Here is a 22,958-nt window from a genome sequence, read left to right as displayed (position 1 = left end):
AGTGGAGCTCAGTTCAGCAGATGGGAGGTTTCCGGAGCCAAGGCTGAGAATAAACCCCTGTTATGTCAACAGAGTGCGCAGCGCGCACCTGATGCCCGTGCCAAGGGCACAGGGCACGCGGCGCGGGGCACGGTTTACCATCCGGCACACAACGCGCCTTTCCTGGAAAGAGGAATCTTCCGGGCACAGTAACCCTGCAGCTCTTTGCAAAGCTTTGCATCAAGGGGGCGCTCCTGTACCCCAGATATGGCTGCAAAGACCCATCTATGCAGATTACCAGACCAGGCCCAGCGCGAAACATCACGGCCTGCTTGAAGGAGGCGCATAACAGGGGACAGGTTTTCATTTCTTAATCAATCAATCAAATATAACTTTATTTCGATTCCACAAAGAAATCATAAAAGTATACATCAATATAAAAAACACAAGCTACAATAAAAACCACGGTACATATTTACATAATACTGATTTCCATAAACATTCACTACCGATTTCTAATAACTGGAGCTGATCTAATAGGGGTAGGAGTGTTGATAGTTGATAGTACCCCTTCCTAACAGATATTTGCGTAGGGGTGTTGATCTTGGTGAGGGGATAGGTGGGGTACTTGGGTAAAAATCGTAGAGATCCCAAACTGAAATGGAGCCATCATTTTCATGGGGCAGTGAGGACCGTATGTAGGGGACTGTGTGCCTGTCCCTAAATTTAACTAGAACTAGGTCCCCGGGAATTTCTTTAGATGATGACCCTAACCAGCCCACCCTTCTAACGCTCAGGATGCCACCGTTTTTGTTGGGTGGGAGGGGTCTATTTTTTGATAACCAAAACAGGACTTTATGAAATAGGTCCTGATGGCTTTCAGGTTTCCCGTGGATGGGTGCAGGTACTCCTGCAAGAACAAGCACAAAGGGGGCGGCTTCTGGAGGCAATTCTATACAAGCTGCTCTGTTAGGTTCTGCTCTAGTAGCAGAGAAATTAGATAACACGGGTTTACGGGCAATTTTGGTGGCAATTGGAGATTGTCTCTTAGGAGGTTGTCGATCGGTTTGGACATTTTTTGTGGCATTGATCACAGATGTATGGGCGATTTTGGTAACGGTTTTAGATAGGCAGTTGGGAGATTGACTTACAGTTGGGACAGTTTTTATAGTGAGAGGCACTTTGGGGGCAGTAGGGAAAGTGGAACAATGAGGTGTAACAACTTTTGCGGAAGGGAAAGAATTGGCTTTAATAATAGTCTCTAGGCTTGTCAACCTATCCCCTAAGATGTTGATTTGGTCAAGCAGGGGTGTTATTACAGATCTTAACATCAATTCAAAGTGGGGCAATAGTTGCAGATGGGGGGATGCTACTTCGTCATCCAAAGTCCCAGTGTGCACCTTGGATGAGATAGGATTTATGGCGGGCGATGAGGAATCAGTACAGAGTTTTTGTATTTTAGCTTCTGTTTCGTAATCATTAACCCCGTCGTGCTTCCTTTTCGTACTTTGGCCCTGTGACAGTCCAATAGCTTGGCTGCTATCCTCCTTGGGTGATAGGGGTGGATCGCAAGGTCTTTCGGCGCGAGGGTCGATAGTAGAGCCTTTTACGGGGGAAGGGGCTATAACTGGAATAAGATTAGTCCCGCACAAAGCATTTAATTCCTCCCAATAAGACAATTTTTCTGAACTGACAGAGGTTTGTGGGAGGGTTTGAGTTGGATCTAGGGGTTGACGGCAATCATCAGAATCTGTTTCGCTGATAGTGATAAGGGTCATATGGCTCTGAGTGTACGTGTCCATTTCCTGGCCCGGGCGTCGTTTTTGATTGAAGATTGGATAGGCCCCCTTGGATGTCATGATTTATGTAACATGGCTATGTTGGTAAAACAGAAAGTCCATAAGTCTTCTACAAAAGAGAATAGCCACTGTACCTTCTCTTGTGGGGATGCCAGGGGAATGGCCCGTCCCCGTCCTCCTCGTGCCGCTGAGGGCCACAGAGGGCCCGCCCTTTGCCCGGGCTTAGCCCCGGGCACCGACCCGCGCGCGATCCCGCGACACGGGGCTCGCGCTGGTCTTAAGCGCACCTCCGGGGCCGGGACAGGATGCATGCCTTCCTAGGCGCAAGCGGTGCTGGGGGATGTAGTCCCCAATCTGCCGCCTCGCCGCGATGGTTGGGAAGCGGCAGGCAGCAGGGAAGCAGAGAGCCTGGTGTCTGATGCAGCAAGCAAGCAGCGCTGGGGCTGCGGTGGACCAGGAGCCCAAGTGGTGACCTCCCAGGTCAGTGGCAGTGTCAGGTTTTCATTTCTCAAGAATGCATTGCATGTGTGCTGCAGGGCACAGCACACACCCAGAGCACCTTCTGAGGCTGTGTGCCATAGAAAAGGGTGTGCAGTTTGCTTCCAGTAGAGTGCTGCAGGGTACAGCACACATCCAGAGCACGAGATCCCGCTGAGGTTGTGTGCGCACAGGAATCAGTTGTGGAGGGGTGTGTTTCCAGTATGTATGCTGCAGGGCACAGCACACATCCAGAGCACAGGATCCTTCTGAGGTTGTGTGCGCACAGGAATCAGTTGTGGAGGGGTGTGTTTCCAGTATGTATGCTGCAGGGCACAGCACACATCCAGAGCACAGGATCCTTCTGAGGTTGTGTGCGCACAGGAATCAGTTGTGGAGGGGTGTGTTTCCAGTATGTATGCTGCAGGGCACAGCACACATCTAGAGCACAGGATCCTTCTGAGGTTGTGTGCGCACAGGAATCAGTTGTGGAGGGGTGTGTTTCCAGTATGTATGCTGCAGGGCACAGCACACATCTAGAGCACAGGATCCTTCTGAGGTTGTGTGCGCACAGGAATCAGTTGTGGAGGGGTGTGTTTCCAGTATGTATGCTTCAGGGCACAGCACACATCTAGAGCACAGGATCCTTCTGAGGTTGTGTGCGCACAGGAATCAGTTGTGGAGGGGTGTGTTTCCAGTATGTATGCTGCAGGGCACAGCACACATCCAGAGCACAGGATCCTTCTGAGGTTGTGTGCGCACAGGAATCAGTTGTGGAGGGGTGTGTTTCCAGTATGTATGCTGCAGGGCACAGCACACATCTAGAGCACAGGATCCTTCTGAGGTTGTGTGCGCACAGGAATCAGTTGTGGAGGGGTGTGTTTCCAGTACGTATGCTGCAGGCACAGCACACACCCAGAGCACAGGATCCTTCTGGGGTTGTGTGCGCACAGGAATCAGTGCTGCAGGGCTGTGCTTTCAAACCTGTGCTGCAGGGCACAGCACACATCTAGAGCACAGGATCCTTCTGGGGTTGTGTGTGCACAGGAATCAGTGCTGCAGGGGTGTGCTTTCAATACCTGTGCTGCAGGGCACAGCACACATCTAGAGCACAGGATCCTTCTGAGGTTGTGTGCGCACAGGAATCAGTTGTGGAGGGGTGTGTTTCCAGTATGTATGCTGCAGGGCACAGCACACATCTAGAGCACAGGATCCTTCTGAGGTTGTGTGCGCACAGGAATCAGTTGTGGAGGGGTGTGTTTCCAGTATGTATGCTGCAGGGCACAGCACACATCCAGAGCACAGGATCCTTCTGAGGTTGTGTGCGCACAGGAATCAGTTGTGGAGGGGTGTGTTTCCAGTATGTATGCTGCAGGGCACAGCACACATCTAGAGCACAGGATCCTTCTGAGGTTGTGTGCGCACAGGAATCAGTTGTGGAGGGGTGTGTTTCCAGTATGTATGCTGCAGGGCACAGCACACATCCAGAGCACAGGATCCTTCTGAGGTTGTGTGCGCACAGGATACAGTTGTGGAGGGGTGTGTTTCCAGTACGTATGCTGCAGGCACAGCACACACCCAGAGCACAGGATCCTTCTGGGGTTGTGTGCGCACAGGAATCAGTGCTGCAGGGCTGTGCTTTCCAACCTGTGCTGCAGGGCACAGCACACATCTAGAGCACAGGATCCTTCTGGGGTTGTGTGTGCACAGGAATCAGTGCTGCAGGGGTGTGCTTTCAATACCTGTGCTGCAGGGCACAGCACACATCTAGAGAAAGTCCATAGGTCGCACTCTCCTCCACCCACCAGCGGGTATTCCCCATGAGCATCATGGTAGATGCAGTTCTTTGAAGCGTGTGCGCTTATCGAAGATTCTGAAGTGTAAAGGCAAAGTTGCAGGCCAACTCTGGACACCGGTGTTTCAGGATTATTGTCCTTCATCAGCAGAGTGTAGGCAGTTTTTCGGGGTTTGCTGTGCAGGCTGCCAAGTATTATCGGGTCTGGTACCTCTCACGGAGCGTAAGTGCGCAACCTGAGCTCGTCAGCTCGTGTGGCTCGAGGGAGCCATATTAAGTGAAAGTCCATAGGTCGCACTCTACTCCACCCACCAGCGGGTATTCCCCATGAGCATCATGGTAGAATCAGTTGTGGAGGGGTGTGTTTCCAGTACGTATGCTGCAGGCACAGCACACACCCAGAGCACAGGATCCTTCTGAGGTTGTGTGCGCACAGGAATCAGTTGTGGAGGGGTGTGTTTCCAGTACGTATGCTGCAGGCACAGCACACACCCAGAGCACAGGATCCTTCTGGGGTTGTGTGCTCACAGGAATCGGTGCTGCAGGGCTGTGCTTTCAATACCTGTGCTGCAGGGCACAGCACACATCTAGAGCACAGGATCCTTCTGGGGTTGTGTGCGCACAGAAATCAGTTGTGGAGGGGTGTGTTTCCAGTACGTATGCTGCAGGCACAGCACACACCCAGAGCACAGGATCCTTCTGGGGTTGTGTGCTCACAGGAATCGGTGCTGCAGGGCTGTGCTTTCAATACCTGTGCTGCAGGGCACAGCACACATCTAGAGCACAGGATCCTTCTGGGGTTGTGTGCGCACAGGAATCAGTGCTGCAGGGGTGTGCTTTCAATACCTGTGCTGCAGGGCACAGCACACATCCAGAGCACGGGATCCCTCTGAGGTTGAGTACGCACAGGAATCAGTGCTGCAGGGGTGTGCTTTAAATACCTGTGCTGCAGGGCACAGCACACATCTAGAGCACAGGATCCTTTCTGGGGTTGTGTACGCACAGGAATCAGTGCTGCAGGGGTGTGCTTTCAATACCTGTGCTGCAGGGCACAGCACACATCCAGAGCACGGGATCCTTCTGGGGTTGTGTGCGCACAGGAATCAGTTGTGGAGGGGTGTGTTTCCAGTACGTATGCTGCAGGCACAGCACACACCCAGAGCACAGGTTCCTTCTGGGGTTGTGTGCTCACAGGAATCGGTGCTGCAGGGCTGTGCTTTCAATACCTGTGCTGCAGGGCACAGCACACATCTAGAGCACAGGATCCTTCTGGGGTTGTGTGCGCACAGGAATCAGTGCTGCAGGGGTGTGCTTTCAATACCTGTGCTGCAGGGCACAGCACACATCCAGAGCACGGGATCCCTCTGAGGTTGAGTACGCACAGGAATCAGTGCTGCAGGGGTGTGCTTTCAATACCTGTGCTGCAGGGCACAGCACACATCTAGAGCACAGGATCCTTTCTGGGGTTGTGTACGCACAGGAATCAGTGCTGCAGGGGTGTGCTTTCAATACCTGTGCTGCAGGGCACAGCACACATCCAGAGCACGGGATCCTTCTGGGGTTGTGTGCGCACAGGAATCAGTTGTGGAGGGGTGTGTTTCCAGTACGTATGCTGCAGGCACAGCACACACCCAGAGCACAGGATCCTTCTGGGGTTGTGTGCGCACAGGAATCAGTGCTGCAGGGCTGTGCTTTCAATACCTGTGCTGCAGGGCACAGCACACATCTAGAGCACAGGATCCTTTCTGGGGTTGTGTGCGCACAGGAATCAGTGCTGCAGGACTGTGCTTTCAATACCTGTGCTGCAGGGCACAGCACACATCTAGAGCACAGGATCCTTCTGGGGTTGTGTACGCACAGGAATCAGTGCTGCAGGGGTGTGCTTTCAATACCTGTGCTGCAGGGCACAGCACACATCTAGAGCACAGGATCCTTTCTGGGGTTGTGTACGCACAGGAATCAGTGCTGCAGGGGTGTGCTTTCAATACCTGTGCTGCAGGGCACAGCACACATCCAGAGCACGGGATACTTCTGGGGTTGTGTGCGCACAGGAATCAGTTGTGGAGGGGTGTGTTTCCAGTACGTATGCTGCAGGCACAGCACACACCCAGAGCACAGGATCCTTCTGGGGTTGTGTACGCACAGGAATCAGTGCTGCAGGGGTGTGCTTTCAATACCTGTGCTGCAGGGCACAGCACACATCTAGAGCACAGGATCCTTTCTGGGGTTGTGTGTGCACAGGAATCAGTGCTGCAGGGGTGTGCTTTCAATACCTGTGCTGCAGGGCACAGCACACATCTAGAGCACAGGATCCTTCTGGGGTTGTGTGCGCACAGGAATCAGTTGTGGAAGGGTCTGTTTCCAGTACGTATGCTGCAGGCACAGCACACATCCAGAGCACGGGATCCTTTCTGGGGTTGTGTGCGCACAGGAATCGGTTGTGGAGGGGTGTGTTTCCAGTACGTATGCTGCAGGGCACAGCACACACCCAGAGCACAGGATCCTTCTGGGGTTGTGTACGCACAGGAATCAGTGCTGCAGGGGTGTGCTTTCAATACCTGTGTTGCAGGGCACAGCACACATCTAGAGCACAGGATCCTTTCTGGGGTTGTGTGTGCACAGGAATCAGTGCTGCAGGGGTGTGCTTTCAATACCTGTGCTGCAGGGCACAGCACACATCTAGAGCACAGGATCCTTCTGGGGTTGTGTGCGCACAGGAATCAGTTGTGGAGGGGTGTGTTTCCAGTACGTATGCTGCAGGGCACAGCACACACCCAGAGCACGGGATCCTTCTGGGGTTGTGTGCGCACAGGAATCAGTTGTGGAGGGGTGTGTTTCCAGTACGTATGCTGCAGGGCACAGCACACATCTAGAGCACAGGATCCTTTCTGGGGTTGTGTGTGCACAGGAATCAGTGCTGCAGGGGTGTGCTTTCAATACCTGTGTTGCAGGGCACAGCACACATCTAGAGCACAGGATCCTTTCTGGGGTTGTGTGTGCACAGGAATCAGTGCTGCAGGGGTGTGCTTTCAATACCTGTGTTGCAGGGCACAGCACACATCTAGAGCACAGGATCCTTTCTGGGGTTGTGTGTGCACAGGAATCAGTGCTGCAGGGGTGTGCTTTCAATACCTGTGCTGCAGGGCACAGCACACATCTAGAGCACAGGATCCTTCTGGGGTTGTGTGCGCACAGGAATCAGTTGTGGAGGGGTGTGTTTCCAGTACGTATGCTGCAGGGCACAGCACACACCCAGAGCACGGGATCCTTCTGGGGTTGTGTGCGCACAGGAATCAGTTGTGGAGGGGTGTGTTTCCAGTATGTATGCTGCAGGGCACAGCACACATCCAGAGCACGGGATCCTTCTGGGGTTGTGTGCGCACAGGAATCAGTTGTGGAGGGGTGTGTTTCCAGTACGTATGCTGCAGGGCACAGCACACATCTAGAGCACAGGATCCTTTCTGGGGTTGTGTGTGCACAGGAATCAGTGCTGCAGGGGTGTGCTTTCAATACCTGTGTTGCAGGGCACAGCACACATCTAGAGCACAGGATCCTTTCTGGGGTTGTGTGTGCACAGGAATCAGTGCTGCAGGGGTGTGCTTTCAATACCTGTGCTGCAGGGCACAGCACACATCTAGAGCACAGGATCCTTCTGGGGTTGTGTGTGCACAGGAATCAGTGCTGCAGGGGTGTGCTTTCAATACCTGTGTTGCAGGCACAGCACACATCTAGAGCACAGGATCCTTTCTGGGGTTGTGTGTGCACAGGAATCAGTGCTGCAGGGGTGTGCTTTCAATACCTGTGTTGCAGGGCACAGCACACATCTAGAGCACAGGATCCTTTCTGGGGTTGTGTGTGCACAGGAATCAGTGCTGCAGGGGTGTGCTTTCAATACCTGTGCTGCAGGGCACAGCACACATCTAGAGCACAGGATCCTTCTGGGGTTGTGTACGCACAGGAATCAGTGCTGCAGGGGTGTGCTTTCAATACCTGTGCTGCAGGGCACAGCACACATCTAGAGCACAGGATCCTTCTGGGGTTGTGTGTGCACAGGAATCAGTGCTGCAGGGGTGTGCTTTCAATACCTGTGCTGCAGGGCACAGCACACATCCAGAGCACGGGATACTTCTGGGGTTGTGTGCGCACAGGAATCAGTTGTGGAGGGGTGTGCTTTCAATACCTGTGCTGCAGGGCACAGCACACATCTAGAGCACAGGATCCTTTCTGGGGTTGTGTGTGCACAGGAATCAGTGCTGCAGGGGTGTGCTTTCAATACCTGTGCTGCAGGGCACAGCACACATCTAGAGCACAGGATCCTTCTGGGGTTGTGTGCGCACAGGAATCAGTTGTGGAGGGGTGTGTTTCCAGTACGTATGCTGCAGGCACAGCACACACCCAGAGCACGGGATCCTTCTGGGGTTGTGTACGCACAGGAATCAGTGCTGGAGGGGTGTGCTTTCAATACCTGTGTTGCAGGGCACAGCACACACCCAGAGCACGGGATCCTTCTGGGGTTGTGTGCGCACAGGAATCAGTGCTGGAGGGGTGTGCTGCCAGTACACATCCATTGCTAGACAGTGCACCGTCCCCCCTGCACCATGGCACAAAACTCTGCGTCAGGTAAAGTGCCACCGCAGGAGATGGCACCAGCACAGGCTGGAACGGGGCAGGGGGAGTTACAGGTTGGTCCTTTGCCGGGATTGTTTGGACGGGGGCTATTACACGATTACTCCTGCTTGAATAATTTCCTACTGCGAGAGCAAATTTAGGGGCATATATCTCAAGCAGCAGCGATAATTATCGCTGGCCGCTCTTAGCGAGATTTTTTTATCGCCGGCTATCGCTGGCAATTATCACCATGCTAGCGCTATATTAACAACGCATAGCGCATTGGTGATAGTTTTCCAGTGATAGAGGTGTTTTCCATGGAACTTCGTTGGTTTTCCAGCGATGTTCCATGGAAGAGGGCGATAACCTTGCTGATACGACCATGTGGTCGTATCAGCATAATCCACCCCCATTGTTAGGTATAGTTAAGTCTGCATTTTTGCAGACGTTAGTTTTTGGCAAAAAACGTGGTTTTCGCCAAAAACTAACTTCTGCAAAAATGCGTGGGCATCCTTGTAAATATTGCAATGTACATTTCACGATATTTTACAAGGTAGTCCGTCAGGGGTACTCCCAGTAACGCCCACTTTGCATTTCATTAGAAATGCGAAGTTAGGCGTGCTGGAAACGGGCGCTAAGTCAAGGAAACACGCGCTAGCTTGTCGTTATTGATATTGCAATAAAATTATCGCCGCTTTTTGCCCAGAAACGGTCGCTAAAGGGGCGATAATGGGCTTGATAATATGCCCTTGTGAATTCCCATAGAAGCCCAGGTTAGATGTCCTTCCCACCAGAACCTGGGCTTCTATGGGAATTCACAAGGGCATATTATCAAGCCTGTTATCGCCGCTTTAGCAGCAGTTTCCTGCCGCTAAAGCAGCGATCATTTTAACGCCGTTCTTGAGAATATGCCCCCAAATACTGCTGCATTTAGCTCTATTTTGTAATGCAAAAATACTTTCTTGCGTCCATTGTGGACGTGAAGGGTCATTTTTGCGCTCAGAAATAGTGTTCAATGCAGAATGACTCTTTTCGCATATTTCTGCGTAATCTCCTGGAACTCTGAGATAATTCTGTGTGATTACGCTACACGGAATGATGCGAAATACGCCCACCCCAGTTGTGACCTGTTTGCTGCATGCACAGCGCTTCCCACAGATAGTCTGCTGTGCACACTGTCTACCCCGAGACAGTGAGGTCTGTGCCTCTCACTCTCCTTCAGATAAAGTCTAACCCTGGCTGTCTCTGTTTACCTGGGTGTCTGCGGCTCTCCCACACACTGCTGCTGCTGCGGGTGCACTGCACACCGCCTGCAGGGGGCGTGTCCGGGAGCAGAGTGCACACAGGGGACACACTGGCCCTCAGAGGAGGGGCCCTTCCTTGCGTCGGAGGCCCACACTCTTACCCTGGGCCATGGATTGAAAGACGTGCTCGACCACTATTGACCCACTCGGGGGCATTAGTTTAAACACCTCTGACCCCTGCAGACTGGCATGAAATACGTCACTGCACTTAGCGCCCCTCGGCGCGTGCCTCGAAGCTGTGAGACCGGTTCATAACCGCGGCTAAAAATACCGGGTCATTGAAAAAGAAATAATATTGACTTTGCGACGTGTTTATTGTTTACCTTTGGAGTGAGGTAAGGGTAGGCGAGGCCCAGCAGGGAATGGGCACAGCAACGCCATGACGTCAGGCGGTACATCAAAGGCCACCTGTACAATGCCAGCAGTGTTCGACTGGCCTATGGGGCGAGCTGGCAGTGCCACACTGACAGGGCAGGAGATGGGCCAACTATGGAACCGGGGAGCAGGTTTGAATCCCAGCGACCGCTCAACATCCTGTGATTCTGGGCAAATCACTTAAACTAACTATACATAAAATAACCTGCCCATGTATAAAGTAATCTGCTGGTCATAAAGCGCTCTGAAACCCTCTGCGCTACATAACAACGGCAAAAAGAAACAAAAGGGCTGTTCTGACAGGTCAGTGTGTGGGCTTAAGTGAGGGCCAGGTGGGCAGCCTATTTTATGTTCTCGTGTAGATTCTCTGGGCCCGATTCACAGAACCAACTTAAGACACAATGCTAAACTTACTACCATTTTGGTATTCACAGAAAGCACTTACTCATTTTGGTATTCGCAGAAGTTAGGACTCCTAACTTTAGGACTCCTCAATGCCTTCTGTGAATACCCAAAGTCTTAAAGTTAGGATTTTTCTCAGTTTAGGAGTAGTAAAGTTGAGAAAAATCCTAATTTTAAGAATTGCGGTATTCACAGAAGGCATTTAGGAGTCCTAAAGTTAGGAGTCCTAACTTTACTACTACTAAGGGCCAGATGTAGGTGGCTCAATACCGGTCGGTAACGGCCGAAATTACCGAATTTCGGCCGTTACCGACCGGTATTGGGCATTTGGGATGTAGGTGGCCTAAATTGTAAATTCAGTAATTTACCGATTCGGAATTTGCAATGTAGGAAGCACTCAAATTAGTGCTTTTCCCATTTTAGGATTCGTTATTTACCACCAACTAAAAGTTGGTGGTAATCGTCATGGAGGTGGACACAGCGACCGCGGGGACCCTCCGGATCGACGGCGCGACAATCCCAGCCCGGGACACCGCTCCTCCCATGGATCTTTAGCGGGGACACGTCCTCCTGGTACTCGAATGGCAGACCACCCGTCGTCGACACAGCGGCAACAGCTCACAGAGGCGGCACTTGCAGCTCATGACGCGGAAGCACGTGGAGAAAGGCACACAGCCACCACCGACACTCATCACAGAGGTGTCTGGATCAGTAGACAGCTTGCCGTTGTTCACGAAAATTACAGCGCAAATTGCAGCGGAGTTCTGACCTGCTGGGAATATGATCCCCTCCGGGTGGTAACGTATAATTGACCCTCCCCCCCTCTTTCTTACATCTATGATGGGTTGCTCGGGGATCCCGCTTTGTTGAGGGCTAACTAGCCTATGCAGACCGTTCAGTGCTCCATCAGGATTCAAGCAAGCCGGGCCGAAGAGGCTGAAATGCCAGAAACCGGTCCCCGGTAGCTTGTCTCCTTTCTGGTGAAGAATTGGCTTTGTAGTTTGGTCTGCCCTGTTCCCATGATGCACTGGGCCAGGGACAGACTAATTTGCATATAGCCAGGTTCTGAGCTGGGATGGGGCAGTGAGATAAATAACGGTGATGGATCAAGCCCTGATCTTTGGACTGGGTAAGAGTGGTCTGCTTAATTCAGACACTCTGTTCATCACCACCCCCTTTTCTGTATCGTTTTTGGCCACTATAGGTGTGGCAGGGTATACTCAGACATGAGTCCCTTTCTCACTGCTCCATCAGGATTCAAGCAAGCCGGGCCGAAGAGGCTGAAATGCCAGAAACCGGTCCCCGGTAGCTTGTCTCCTTTCTGGTGAAGAATTGGCTTTGTAGTTTGGTCTGCCCTGTTCCCATGATGCACTGGGCCAGGGACAGACTAATTTGCATATAGCCAGGTTCTGAGCTGGGATGGGGCAGTGAGATAAATAACGGTGATGGATCAAGCCCTGATCTTTGGACTGGGTAAGAGTGGTCTGCTTAATTCAGACACTCTGTTCATCACCACCCCCTTTTCTGTATCGTTTTTAGCCACTATAGGTGTGGCAGGGTATACTCAGACATGAGTCCCTTTCTCACTGCTCCATCAGGATTCAAGCAAGCCGGGCCGAAGAGGCTGAAATGCCAGAAACCGGTCCCCGGTAGCTTGTCTCCTTTCTGGTGAAGAATTGGCTTTGTAGTTTGGTCTGCCCTGTTCCCATGATGCACTGGGCCAGGGACAGACTAATTTGCATATAGCCAGGTTCTGAGCTGGGATGGGGCAGTGAGATAAATAACGGTGATGGATCAAGCCCTGATCTTTGGACTGGGTAAGAGTGGTCTGCTTAATTCAGACACTCTGTTCATCACCACCCCCTTTTCTGTATCGTGTTTGGCCACTATAGGTGTGGCAGGGTATACTCAGACATGAGTCCCTTTCTCACTGCTCCATCAGGATTCAAGCAAGCCGGGCCGAAGAGGCTGAAATGCCAGAAACCGGTCCCCGGTAGCTTGTCTCCTTTCTGGTGAAGAATTGGCTTTGTAGTTTGGTCTGCCCTGTTCCCATGATGCACTGGGCCAGGGACAGACTAATTTGCATATAGCCAGGTTCTGAGCTGGGATGGGGCAGTGAGATAAATAACGGTGATGGATCAAGCCCTGATCTTTGGACTGGGTAAGAGTGGTCTGCTTAATTCAGACACTCTGTTCATCACCACCCCCTTTTCTGTATCGTTTTTGGCCACTATAGGTGTGGCAGGGTATACTCAGACATGAGTCCCTTTCTCACTGCTCCATCAGGATTCAAGCAAGCCGGGCCGAAGAGGCTGAAATGCCAGAAACCGGTCCCCGGTAGCTTGTCTCCTTTCTGGTGAAGAATTGGCTTTGTAGTTTGGTCTGCCCTGTTCCCATGATGCACTGGGCCAGGGACAGACTAATTTGCATATAGCCAGGTTCTGAGCTGGGATGGGGCAGTGAGATAAATAACGGTGATGGATCAAGCCCTGATCTTTGGACTGGGTAAGAGTGGTCTGCTTAATTCAGACACTCTGTTCATCACCACCCCCTTTTCTGTATCGTTCAGTGACAGCCAACAGAGGCCTGTCACCCCCCGTTATGCACATGGACTTCATTGACTTGTGCCCACGTTGGGCACCATGGTTTGGCTCCCGGGCACGTTGGCTTGGGGACCTTTTTGTTCAGGGGTTATATGTTTTCACGACACTCTCACCTCATCGCTACGCAGAATTGACATGGGTACCCGGGTGTTTCACTGGGTCGCATCACACAGATGGTTATGGGGCCACTTAATAACTACCACCTATGCACCTGGACCGTGCGTGGCATGGAAGCAGTGCAGAAACGACATCGAATATTGGCCCAGCTTAATCTCAGGGGGACTCAGATTGCATGCCTGCAAGAGACACATTTGAACGCTACTGAAGCTGTGAAACTGCGCAGAAAATGGAGGGGACAACTATTTGCTACCTCCTATTCTGCGTTTTCGAGGGGAGCAGCGATTTGGTTTCGCGGCTCTGTCCCCTTCCAGATGTTAGAACAATGTATCGATACTGAGGGTCGTTATGTATTTGTGCGGGGGCTGTTAGATGGGGATGCTATTGTATTTGGATGTGTGTACTCGCCGAACTCGAATCAGTCGGAGTTCCTGGCAACAGTGAATGGGGTGCTAGCGAGATGGGTTGATTATCGTTGGTTCATTGGGGGTGATTTCAATGCTGTGCTTGATGTTGCGTTGGACAGGTCACACCCCCCTTTACAAGCGACTGAGAGTAGGAAACAGGCAGATGCTCTTACTAGGTGGGCTGAGGGCTGGGACCTGACAGATGCATGGCGCAGCACACATTCACAAGAGAGGGAATACACTTTTTTCTCCCCACCACACCAGCTTCATACCAGAATTGACCACATTTTCTGCTCTCGCTCCGTAGCGGATGCCATTGTCCAGGCTCAACACATGGGGAAAACTCTATCCGATCACAGCTCTGTGGAACTCACCTGGCATTGGGGTAGGCGGCTGACCCCCATCCCCACCTGGAGATTGTCACCAGATCTCCTCGAAGACTCAGTAATCCGGGCCTCCCTGACCGATGCCATAGTGACCTACTTCTCCACTAACATGAACACGGCCAGCACCCGTCAAGTGGAATGGGACGCATTTAAGGTCTGTCTGAGGGGGACAGCAATGACCGCTGGAGTGGGCAGGAAACGGGAGGTGATTAATCAACTGAAGGAGGTGGAGGGCTCACTGGCGTCCCTAGAGAATGAGGCTGCAGGCACACATGCACCTTTTACACCACTACAGGAGGCTCATATTAGGCACGCAGAGCTAATGGAAGACCTGAGGCTCCTGGATTATAGAGAATACACGACCAGGCAACATACACAGGCGGATAGAGCTGGTCCCCTTCTAGCCCGCCTCTTACGAGACTCCCCAGTGAACCACCCCATTCTGAAAATACTGGACCAGACGGGCAACCCGACTACCACCCAGGTCGGGATTAACACGGCGTTCAGGGAATACTACACCACGCTGTACAGCCCCCCACAGCCACTCCCGGAGGTTGCATTCGAGGCCTTCACGAGGGACTTGGCCCTGCCTCAACTCAATGACAGGCAAATAAAAGACCTGAAGCGCACCATCACAATAGCTGAAATTAGGCAGGCAATACGTGCCCTCCCTAAGGGCAAGACCCCTGGAACGGATGGCCTACCGGCCGACTTTTATGCAACATACATAGATCTATTGGCCCCACGTTTACACGCTGTTTATTTGGAAGCGCTACGGACAACTGCTCTGCCACAATCGTCTATGCAGGCGTTAATCACGTCCCTTTTGAAACCTACTAAGGAGGGGCTTCAGATGGCTGACTATAGACCCCTGTCCCTACTCAATACTGACTCCAAGATATTGAGCAAGGTACTGGCATCGAGGCTCGTGCAATATGTACCTCAGCTGGTCCACTCAGACCAGTGTGGTTTTGTTTCGGGCCGCAACACGGCCATGAACCTCAGGCGATTGGCCCAGCTCATGCTCGGAGACCGGGAGGACACGTGCTCCGAAGGCTGCATTTCACTGGATTTGAAGCAAGCTTTTGATTCCCTTAGATGGGACTATATGTTTAACACGCTGTCTAAATTTGGGATCCCACCCGAATTCCTCGCTTGGGTCAGATTGCTGTACACCTCCCCCACAGCTAGAGTGCGCACCTCCGGACATATATCGGCATCTATAGCCATCGCACGGGGCACCAGACAGGGCTGTCCGCTCTCCCCCCTCCTCTTCGTCCTTGCCCTTGAGCCTATGCTCTGTAAACTCCGGCTGATGGCCCCCCGATATGGCATCCTACGGCATAGGACTGCGCACATAGTGTCCGCCTATGCGGATGATATCATCTTGTATCTCCGGGATCTGAGGGGCGACTTGAGCCCCATTGCCCGGGTCTTTGAGGACTTTAGGACGGTCTCGGGCCTGACCATAAGCGAATCCAAGTCATATGGGTTCGCGTTTGCAATTACAGGCTTGGCTGCTCCCCTGCCTTTCGCCCCCCACGTGTTCCAGATGGCTGAAACCACCTTCAGGTACCTGGGCATGCAGATTTACAGAGAGGCCGACATGATGATTGACGGTAATCTTGGGAGGGCCATCAGAGCATTGAAATCGCAGGTACAATTTTGGCTCACACTTCCACTCTCCATACCCGGCAGAGCGGCGATCTCCAAGATGGTGATGCTTCCCCGTCTTCTCTACCACTTCACTAACTTGCCATACCTGATCCCAGCGGCTACTTTTAAGACCCTAGACACTCTACTCACCGAACTTGTGTGGGGGCACGGCCGCAGGCGTGTAGGTCTGTCCAAGCTACAGCTCCCCTCCGATGCCGGTGGTATGGGCCTGCCGGACTTTAGAGCTTACAACTACGCGTGTCAGCTGCAATGGCTGGCGTTCTGGGTAGCGGGTCGCAATCTTCAGGAGGTCGATATGACGGTTAGGGAGCATGCAATGGGGAAAATACACACGTTGCTTTTGCCCAACTCGGTTATACCGAGGGATGCCCCACCTCTCCTCAAACTAGCGATAACTTATTGGCAAAAGGCATTAAAGTATACGTCCCCGGGGTCGACATATGCGCCCACAATCCCGCTCTTCGGCATCCCGCTGGCCACGGGAACTCTAACGACGGACTCACTAGAGCAATGGCATGATGCAGGAGTGTCGCATGTGGGTGACCTGTTTGCAGAAGGGCACCTGTTGTCCTTTGAAGACTTTAGAACCACCCATGGAGTCCCTGGAGGCACCTTCCTCCTACACGCGGGCCTTCGCCGCTATATAACGCACAAATGGTCCCCTGAGAGCCAGGAGCCTGCTACAAACCCTCTCATCACAATGCACTACCTGATGGGCACGGGCGCCCACCTGACAAAGTGGCTCACTGCTAGTATTAAGGGGGAAGGGCATTCGATTTGTCGTTACTTCGGGCAACATGGGAGGGAGACATAGGGAGGCCCCTGCGGGACGGAGAATGGAAACGCATCCTCCAGTTTCCCAAGAAAGTAGCCAGGAACCCCAAGTTCAGGTTTATTCAGTTGATGCTACTACATAGAGCCTACCTGACCCCACACCGCATACATACGATGTTCCCTGATGCGAAAAGCAATTGCCCCCGGTGCGAAACTGAAGACGCATCACTAACACACATGCTTTGGCAATGCCCTAAATTAGGATATTACTGGACCACGGTTCATGATGCGCTTGAGAGAGCGGGCGCTCTGTCCAGATCTCCTACACTGGAGTGCACATTATTGGGGTTGGGGCCCTCACAACGCACCAGAACCGTGGCGGCACGTTTCTCGGACCTGGCCCTGTTGCTGGCGAAGCGTGCCATCACGATGAGATGGAAGTCTCCCAAACCTCCTAATCCTGAACTGTGGAAGGCGGAGGTAGTGCGGTGGGGTAAGGCAGAGGGGGAGGCTCTGCAGCGAGAGGAATATAGAGGTCTGAGGAAAACGCCAATCTCACTGGACTGGTTTGCCATCCTGGGTATGTTCGAGGCTGGGGACGATGAGGAGGACGGGGATACATGTACCTCGCAGAATATAGGATTCATGGCTACTTAGTCAGACTGTCATGCACTGATACTAACTGTGGTGCGCTCTGGTGCGGTGCGAGGAACCCCAAATTGAATCACTGCACTTGCCTCGTTCCACCTGTGTGTACAAAAGGATGAAGCTTTACTCTGTAATGCCGTAAGTGGCCCGGTCTACTGATATTTCAGTCTTATGTTGTTGTGAGAGTGTCGGGTGGGTTGGTTGAGGGTGGGGGGAGGGATGGCGTTGACCGGGGTTTCTTTACCGGGTGACGGTTATTGTCATCATCAACAAAATGGAAAACTCCAGTTAACTATGCATGTATATGCTCTAAGCGCACTTATGGTTGTATTACCCTGTTTTTTGCTGGGACTGGAAATTTCTGTAACTGCTTTACCTACTATGCTAATAAACAGATTTTCAAAAAAAACAAAACTAAAAGTTGGTGGTAAATAAGGAATACCTTGGAAAATGCAAATCAGTGCATTTTCAAAGGTGCCATGTGGCAGACAGGGGGTGTATGTGTGCCACATGTGCACCCATACCCAATTGAGGGGTGCAACAGGGTGTCAAAGTGCCACCCTGCCACCCTTCAATGTTTTCCCCCTTTTACCGAATCGGTATTTACCAATTCGGTAATTGCCATTCATTCCTATGGGCCTCGCCCATAGGAATGAATGGCAATTACCGAATCGGTAAATACTGATTCGGTAATTACTGAGTCTTACCGATTCTGCAATTTTTTACAAAAAATTACCTACATCCCATTTACCTATTCTTAAATACCGAATCGGTAACATTCGGAATTTGAGAATAGGTAAATGGAGATTACCTACGTCTGGCCCTAAATTGAGAAAAATCCTAATTTTAAGACTTTCAGTATTCACAGAAGGCATTTAGGAGTCCTAAAGTTAGGACTCCTAACTTCCGTGAATACCAAAATGAGTAAGTGCCTTCTGTGAATACCAAAATGAGTAAGTGCCTTCTGTGAATACCAAAATGGTAGTGAGTTTAGGATTTTGTCTTAAGTTAGTTCTGTGAATCGGGCCCCCTGATATTACCACAACCAGTGCCTGCAGCAAGCACACATGCCTGCAGTCTCCCACACCTTGCAAAACACCTGTACAGAGTGTCTTTACAAGCTCAAAGCTGCCCCAATCTGCACATGTCGGCCATTGTCATTTAAGCTGGGTGCTTCTCCAGTGGGGGCCACTTGTATGGCCAAGCCGATCTTTGCCCCCCTAATCCGACCCCAAGAGGGGTTGTTCACGTGACCTGTCTGGTCCTTTCGGGCTTACACGAGATTAAGGGGTAATACCCCCCACCTAGTGTCTGTAGTTGTACAAGTCTACTTAGCTGATCATTAATTTTACCTTTAGCTGTGAAAGCTCCTTCCAGAGACCCAAGCCGTCTGGTGACTGAATCCTGTAAGGTCCTCCCCCAAAGCCTCCCACCCCGTGGTTGATGTTTCTTCTGACCTCACAGTTCTGCTCTGGCCATCCTCCCTGGCAAGGGGCAGGGCTGACCGTGCCATAGTTCTATTGATTCCACCGTTTAATCCCAATGCGTTCCTTGATCAATACATCAACAGCAATCCGCACCCCAAACATCCAACAGCAATCCGCACCCCAAACATCCAACAGCCATCCGCACCCCAAACATCCAACAGCAATCCGCACCCCAAACATCCAACAGCAATCCGCACCCAAAACACCCATGCCAGATGTACTCTAGAGCTTCAAGCTTTGAGGATTTTAGAGCCCGCTTCACAAAAGTAATCCGAGACAAAATCCTAACTTTACGACTTCCAGTATTCAAAAAGGGCATTTAGGAATAGTAAAGTTAGGATTTTGGCTCAGTTTAGGAGTAGTAAAGATAGGAATCCTAACTTTACTACTCTTAAATGCCTTTTGTGAATACCGAAAGTCGTAAAGTTAGGATTTTGTCTCAGATTACTTTTGTGAATCGGGCCCATAGAGTTTTTCAATATATTTTGGAGGCCAGAAATCATGTTGCACTTTATGCTGGAGAAAATACCCTGCTACACTAAACTTTATTTCAAGGATTTTCATGCAGGTTGGCAGGTCAGTTTATCCAAAGCGGGAATTACTGGGACTTCTGGGCACTATTTAAAATAGAAAGTTCAGAGTCACCAGCTTTTAGCCCTCAAGGTATACGGTCAGCATCAGAAAGAGCGCCTTGAGGTGGAGTCTGGTCACGAAGGAAGATGGTGCCCTTCAATAAAGCTCTGCACTGCCGCTCTGGGAAGAGTAAATGGCGGGTGGATCTCCACATATACTACTAATTTAGAGAAACATCAACTCTCACCGATCCCAGTACCGCCTGAACTTTACAGAAATATCCTACAATTTTGGATTATTTCCATAAAGAGAGTGCTATCGAACTGACCACTGGCGTCAGGGCCTGCAGCGTGTGACTGACTCCTGCTGATGGAGGGATTCCTGATGACAGACACATGTCCAGGAGGTGTTGGGGCACCCCTCATCCCACTTGGGGGATTGTGGTGAGGTGTTTCAAGGGCGACTAGTGTCTCACCACCGTTTATTCTGGAAACCCACCTGAAAGACCACGAGAGAGCGATCAATGTCCCCTTCCAGTGCCTTAGTCCCAACTCTGCTCTATTCCAGATAAAAAAATGATCTGGGAAAACTGCTGAATCAGACGACCGCCATCTTGGATCTGGAGGAACAGACATCTTTGTCCGTAGAGCGTCCTATGGGAGCCTCCATCTTTTTCAAGTGTACCAAAAGATTTCTACACATGGTTGAGCCTGAATTTTTTTCTTTGGCTTGAAAGTGAAGGAACCTGGTTATGCGAAAAACATTATAGTCTTTAAGATTTATATATAATGGGTAAATTATATACTCCAAAGTATGGCTATGCTAAATTGTCCGTCCAGTCATGCCTACCTCTAAGTATTCCTCATTAAAAAATTAACAATCATCCACAACTAATCTCACCCCACCAAAGAAGAAAAAAGTGTGAGAAAAGTCAGAAAGTGCCTCACGTAAGCACCATCCATGGAGCTGCTGGTTGGGACTCACCAGTTTGCTTGTTCAGTCATCATTGGCAACTTTCTTCACATAAAGAAAAGTGCGAGACCTAATCCTTAGGCTCATGTGAAGTGGTGAAGAAATAGTAATAAAGTGTAAATGATAGTGTCATCTATTACACATCTAAGTCCTGTTCTGTAAAGAGTTGAATACATCTCCTAATTAAAAATGAGTTATGAACATCTATTCCACACATACTTTATTTCCATAGTGTCCACACTCGATTAAAAGAAATGGAATGTTTCGACCATCTCAGCTGGAACGGTCGAAGGTGGAGGCAGGTTGGAGATCACCAGATCCCAGGTCAATATCGCTGAGGAGACCACCTCGTGGTGTTGGGCCACGCGAATTCGGACCGTGGGTGTCGGGTGCAGAGTTGTGGAGAACCGCGGAGCCCGCTGCATTCGAGGTCTGTGTTGGCATCTTTAGTAGAGCAAGTCTGTTACTCACGGGAGACATAGTCTGTTTAAGAAAGGCATGGCAGGTCCTCCAGATTCTGGAAAGCTGCTGGACACACTGGGGTTTCGTTGGGAGCAGATCTAAGTTGGGATAGGCCGATAGGGCTAGGGCCAAAGCAATTGTCGTCCTCTTCTTCCTCATTCAGCACAGCTCTTCGGTCCTTCTTGTTTCTTCTTCAGTCTTAGGGGCAAAGTTCGCGGTTGCCCCTAAAGACTAAATTTAAGGGCGTTCCATGGGTGTGCAGGTTGGGACTAATGGGTCCTTTTCTTGGGGTGAGTACACCACCTATTATGCCACCGTCCAGTGGTAGGGGGCCATAAGGCTCTATCTAATTGGCTGTGTGCCCTCATCCTCAAGATGGAGGGGACTAGGATGTGTGCTTCGCCTCGCATCCCTCACCTGAGGGGTGGGGTTGGTAGTGGTGGGCACACCTCTCTTCCTAACTTGGTTTTCCCGCTGATTCTCCCACCCATAGTGGGGATCAGAACCGGTGGGAGACAGTTGCTGGGGGCAGCAAAAGGCAGGGTCAGCTAACAAAGGCAGCAGGCCTTTTAAGCTTCCCCTTTGTGGACCCAGCCCATCCTGGGGGAGGATGCAAGATACCTTTGCCCAGGATGGGCTTTGTTTCTGAACCCAGAGACTGAAGGCCCTCTACCCAGGGGTCCAGAAATCTGTGTGGTGGTGGCAAATGGTGGGTATGTTAAACAAAGGGATCCACCCTTATAAACATTGAAAAAATTGAAAAAAGTGTCCCTCCAGAATGTGTGTGTCTCCTATGTTCAGGGAAAGCACACAGCTTTGTTAAAATACCCCTCACAATTCCTAATTGTGAAATGGTGGGTAGCCATTCAGGAACCCCACCAGGGGGCACTCTAAGAAGCCCTTTGAGTGCATTTTACATTAAATCCCAAACTGGCATCAGTGTCTGTTTAATGTGCTGAGAAGTTTGCTTCCAAACTTCCCAGGTTTCAGTGAAGCCATTATGGAGCTGTGGAGTTCGTAATGACCAACTCCCAGACTATGTAATCTTTTTGGCATTATTGCACTTACAATGTCTAAGAATTAAGTTAGGCACTGTAGGGGAACAGGGCTCGCGCCACTGTACCCTCACAAGTAGTATAGTGCACTCAGCTAGATGGGTGTCTTAGCTAGACCAAAGGCAGTGGGTTGCAGGCATGGCACACAGGGATGTGTGCCATTTCGACTCTTCACTTTTCTCAGCATCAAAACATGCAGTCTGCAATGGCACTGTGTGGATGTTAAGGTACAGGACCTCTAAGGGTGGAACAATGGATGCTGCAGCCCTTAGAGGCCTTCCCTGGGCACAGTGCCCTTGGTACCTATGGTACCTTTTGCAAGGGGCCTAACTGTGGCCAGAGATATGCCAATTGTGGGTACAGAGGTACAGTCTTGGGAAAGAACACAAGAAAGAAAGAAAGAACACATGCCCTGGGCACCTGATTGACAGGTACCCAGGACACATCAAGTCAAAGTGCATAAAGTGTCGGTCAAGAAGTGGGGGTAACCATGCAAAAAGGGGCACTTTGCTACTTTTCAACCGCTCTGTTTTTTTAGGAACCGAGCACCCTTCCTTTTTCATTGTTTTGTCAATTCTCATTGTTTTATATTTTGCGGATTTCCAGGTTATTGAAATGAGTGTATGCATGTAGCTTCGTAAGGAGTGTTTGAAGACCATTATGTATTTTGTTTATCCAAACAACATCATCTGCGTACAACAGGTGCAACATCAGTTTGCTGCTCAGCTTCGACAGACATAGAGCTAGTTTGGTGGGCGATGTGTCATCTGCTGGGTGGAGCAGAGGTACTAACCCCCGCTGCCTGGTGGACCACCGCCACCATGTTCAGATATCTTGACTTGCCTTGATCTGCCTATCGAGGATCTCTCACCTTCAGTGGAGCCACCACCATGGCCGCTCTTCGGAAATCATGGTAAGTTTGTTGAGTGGACTCAGTGATTCATGCTGCCGCTCAGCAAACTTTTTTTTCTTTACCAAACAAACTCCCAAAGTGGGAAAACACAAGTGGCCGTAACACCCTCGGAGTATCCTCCCAGATTGTAGAAGTCAATTTGTAC

Source organism: Lissotriton helveticus, chromosome 9 (genome assembly GCF_964261635.1).
Source record: "Lissotriton helveticus chromosome 9, aLisHel1.1, whole genome shotgun sequence".
Taxonomy (NCBI): Eukaryota; Metazoa; Chordata; class Amphibia; order Caudata; family Salamandridae; genus Lissotriton; species Lissotriton helveticus.
The sequence above is the reverse complement of the archived record's forward strand: the minus strand, read 5'-3'. Positions refer to the sequence as shown.